The 4,963-nt window shown below is 31.7% G+C and overlaps 1 long non-coding RNA gene across 1 annotated transcript; it reads left to right on the forward strand.

The window, feature by feature from the left end:
- The first annotated feature begins 922 nt into the window (after positions 1-922).
- On the forward strand, positions 923-2,573 carry LOC127730951 (uncharacterized). The gene is made up of 3 exons (XR_007995393.1): positions 923-1,102; positions 1,959-2,077; positions 2,442-2,573. It is a non-coding gene; the product is annotated as an uncharacterized LOC127730951 (long non-coding RNA).
- Positions 2,574-4,963: the final 2,390 nt, after the last annotated feature.

Raw genomic sequence — 4,963 nt, forward strand, 5'->3', positions numbered from 1 at the left:
GTTACTTTCGTTTGAAATGAGAAATATGTTGTGTTTTGATATATGCACTTGCAAAGGGTTTAATGACATAGCCTTGTTGACAATCATTCTAAAAGCAAACTGTAATAAAAATATTGCGAAATAAATGCAGAAAAAAAAGAGTTGTAAATGCAAAACCTGGGTGGAATAAATGACAATTTAAACAAAACCTAGCTGCTCAACTAAAGTTGACATAATTTTCAATGCAGATGGACTTGCATACACACATCATACAAGTAGAAATCACCTACCGAACTTATAAGGTTTTGAAAGAAAGAGAAAATGGATGAATTAAATACAGTTTCAAAATACTTTAATCGTATAGACATCCGATTCATCCCTAGCAAACCATGACTTTTTTTCAGTTTGAAACTTAATAAATTTAATATAAAATTTAATAGGTTTTGATAAATTATGATTATCAATGCATCATTTAAACTAGTAGTATATAGCTTCATATAAATCACGGCTAAATTGTTTACGTAGTCTCCATGCATTAAAACGTGTATAGTCTACAAGTAAAACACAGCATTCGATATCAGATTTACATTATCTGAATTTCTGTCTAAGAAGAGGACATAATACAGTTAAAACTTAACCAACCTAAAATACGTTACTGCAATGATAAGTTATATTTTCTAAATGCACTGTCAGTAAATCTTCTTCTTCAGATATACAGTATCAGATTCATATGATTGAAAATTACGAACTGTTGCATGCGCGGAAAAAAGTCAATGGCAATTCAGCTATAATACTAAATTAACAGTTACTTTGATCTATAAAAGATAGGTGACAGATACGAAATGGACATTCAAACTCATATGTCGAAAATAAACTGACAACGCCATAGCAAAAAAAAAAAAACACGAAAAACGACAAAAAAACAAACAACAGTATACAAAACATAAATGAGTCTCTCTGAATATTTAGATATATATAAATATCATTTTAATTGATAAGATTGGTATTTAAATATTTGAACAGGATATTTGTGATGCCATTCTATTGTGGGATGTTTATAGACCTTTCGTTGCTATTGAACCGTCGAAGAAGCGACAAAGAATATGACATTGTTCTTGGCAAGGTAATTGCTAAACAATTATCATTACATTACTACATCTGAAACATAGCGATATGTTGAAGATAACCCTTAAAAGATTTAATCAATTGTCAATAAAACAAATGAATATTTCCAGTCAATATAAAGGATGTTAGAACAATCTTTTAAAACCTTGCATCATAATATTCGGTATTGGAAAAACCGGCATATAGGGATTAAATCATGACACATATTCTTACATGCACTAGACAAAACACAACGCAAGGCACGATGTTTTCATTGCTGTTTTACATCTAAATGTCATAGTGTGGCCATCGGCACGGTTCAAACGGTCACACCTCGCTTATCACTGCACAGAATTCGTTATTAAATGTCGCTTACGCTGTTTTTGTACATAGAACTGCAGAGATGCCGGTTAATATAAAAAATTACAGACCGCTATGGAAACAAAATCTAGATATTTTTAATCGCATTACTTGAACTTAACCAAGTATCAATATTAAAACTTTTTAAAACAACTCGACAAAAAGATAAGAAGATAACTCAGTCGGTATCAAAGAAGTACATTTGGAAATGTATTTACCAGAACGTGATAAATTAAAAACAACAACGAGTGTCTAGACAGAAACAGGTATACGAGAAAAATAAAAGTGAAGATACGGAAAATACGATATGCTATGACAATGAAATAATTTAAATGCACTTATCTAATTCAAATTGACAAAATGAAGCGATTTTATTTACATAAAGTTGTTTTATATCTTTTATCTCTTAATCTTATAATAAAAAGATTTGACAAAGAATATATGTAGGGACTCAGTAAACTGAAATAAATAACAGAATGTATGCTTTTAAACATGAGTTATATTTTATAATAAAGAAAGAAGACGATGAAACAGTGAAAAACAAGAAGAAGAAGAAAATGTTATATGCATGTTGTGCTACAATGTGGCATGAGACAGCCAACGAAATGACACAGTTGTTGAAGTCTTTATTCAGGTCAGAAGCCACGCCCCCCTAAAAAACAAAACAGTACAAAAAGCAAACCAAACAAAAACGTGTAAAAATTGTCATAAAATATTTCTTTTAGTTAGACCAATATACAGCTATATCTATTATCTTATCTTTGTGAAAAATTCTGTTTGTCTTGATTCTATCACTTCTGATCCGGTTTGGGGAGAGGGGGTTAATCTTGTCGATATTGTACATAGTTACAAGGTGACCTATACAGGTTCATTGAATAATCTAGGTCACATGTGTTTTCATGAATTTAGTTAAATGAAATTCTTAAGTTAGGGTTATAAAGAATAACGGGACATCATTTATACAATGAAGTAATGGTTACCTGGCGAATACCTTTCAGATTAGACCAGAGACAGTTTATAAACGACATGATAGCTGACGAGAAGCAAGATGCTGAGGAAGTAGAAACTTTTGAATTTGAAGGTAAAAGTGGAAATGGTACAAACAAATAGTCCCCCTATTTTTTAAGAATTAGTACATTTCGTTTCCATTCTTTTTCAAATGCAGTGGCGACAAATCTTCCCATAACCTTTATTCATAGGCGGTTAAAAATAATCTTTTAGCACATGGTGCATTTGCTTTGAACATCTTAATGTCTTGGAAAGAGTGTAAATGTTTTTTAAAGGAGATTTAGCATCATTCTTATAAGTTTCTGAAATACTGTTTCACATAAATATGATAAGCCCTTATATTTAAAAAGATAAAATAGATATCCATGAACTTTGAAGGGACTGTTGCGACAATGTGTTTATTATAATGCTGCGTTCACACGTAATTCGAATTTGATACGCATTAACTAATTCGAATAAGTTTAATTCGCATTCGAAACGTTTTACGTCAGAACGTTAATTTTAATACGAATTGCAATGCGCGTCAAATTCGCTTTACTGTCCGAACGACGTTAATTTCTAATTCGCATTATCAATTAATTAATTATAATTCAAAACAAAACAACCATTTTAGAGCCAATAACATCTCCAAACTTGCTCTCTTGATCTGATATGGCATTTATCGGAATCAAATCTTTTGATTTGTCTTTGAAATTTTGCCCAGATTTATCACTTCGTAAAAAGCTTCTTCTTTAGGGAACGACCATTTGATTTTTATGGAGGGTGATATGATCAAATTTGAAATAAAAAGGCAGGATCTCAAAAGGCTGTAATATCTTTAAGTGTGCGATTCTTTCAATTTTTCTTTTTTTGCAATACAGAATTTAAAAACCATCCTATATTTGAATATGACGTCATTATGGTTTTCGCCTATGATACGAATTATTAGTGTTACGTTTTTAATTTAAAAAATCAAGAAATAATGATAATTTTCTGTTAATTTGTCCTTTCAAATTACAATTTAGAAAGTGTCCACACCACAGTTTAATTCGAATTGAAGCGAATTTACTAATTCGAATGAACGAAAACGCATTTCTTATGCGAATTGATTAATGCGAAGTAGCCAATTCGAATTCGATTCGAATTAAAAAAAAAGTAGAGTGTGTGAACGCGATTAGCGAATTCGATTCGCATTCGATTCGAATTTAATTCGATTAAATGCGCGTGTAAACGAGGCATAATATCCTTTACTATCTGTGCATCTTTGTTACATAAGTCTTTTTTTAAATTCGACATGGTGTTTTCATTATACCAGAACGACATATCATAGACACACGTATATGCAATAGTTATTACAATAGGGACTCAAAGCACATTGCTCAAAAATACAGTACATAAAAAAGTAAAATAACAAAAATACTGAACTCGAAGGAAAAGCACATAAAAATAAATAAAAAGACAAGAATTCAAAAAATTACCATAGCACAATAACACAATGGCGGGATGTATAATTATATAAAGTACTAAGAGTAATACTATTTTTAATATTTTGTGAAGTATTCAACTGCTTAAAAGTAAATGTCAAGGAAACAAACATATCTTGTAAATTTCATTATTGTTCAAAAGAGGGACGAAAGATACCAGAGGGACAGGCAAACTCATAGATCGAAAACTTATGAACTCTAAGAAAGATTTAGAACTACTCATGTTCAATCTTCTTTCACTTTACAACAATTCTAATTACTAGTAATTGTTTTCAGTTAATTGATAATGCACTAGTAATCAATATAGATTTCTAACTGATTGGTCTCTCATTGTAGGGCATATCTTCTTTGATGATGCTTTTGATCCAATCAAAAAAGGAGAAAAATGTGCAGATGTCAATGAATATGTAAAAACGTTCATCCGGGTTATTGACGAAGCTGGAAGGTAACATATACAAGAAATGTATATCTATCACCTGGATAAGTTATCTCTGAATTTGTACTTACCATGAGAAACACGATGGATGCAACTATTGAATCAAATCTGCTTACCCTCCGGATCAACTGAGATCACCCTTAATTTTTGTTGTTCAGTCTTTGGTTTTGACATGTCCTTAAAACCCTTACCATGCGGTGACCGTCATATGACGTGATTACCCCAACTACCATTATTTGGCTCCAATGGCTCTCCATACTTTTAGATGTCAACTTTATGACATTAACTCGAAGTTGATGCATGTTCCCTCAACCTGAGGCTATTTATTGTCATGTTTCTTATGTTTAAGGTGCATTTTCAGCTCAAATACGAATTTGGAAAATTGAAATCGAATAAAACTGGTTTTTCTGGAGGGGTGGGCTTCCCTTTGGTGTCAGACACACGCAGTTCAGAGGCATGAAACTTTAATAGTGTAAACCCACAAGAATATAACTACTCATCGTGTTTATTATTGAAATCCACTTAGTAAACGACTACTTCCGGTTGCAGGTCCAGTTAAGCCAAAATCGGGAAGAATCGAGAAATTCCGGATTTTTGGCACAAATGACCTTCT

This window comes from Mytilus californianus, unplaced genomic scaffold, assembly GCF_021869535.1.
Source record: "Mytilus californianus isolate M0D057914Y unplaced genomic scaffold, xbMytCali1.0.p SCAF_2, whole genome shotgun sequence".
Classification (NCBI taxonomy): domain Eukaryota; kingdom Metazoa; phylum Mollusca; class Bivalvia; order Mytilida; family Mytilidae; genus Mytilus; species Mytilus californianus.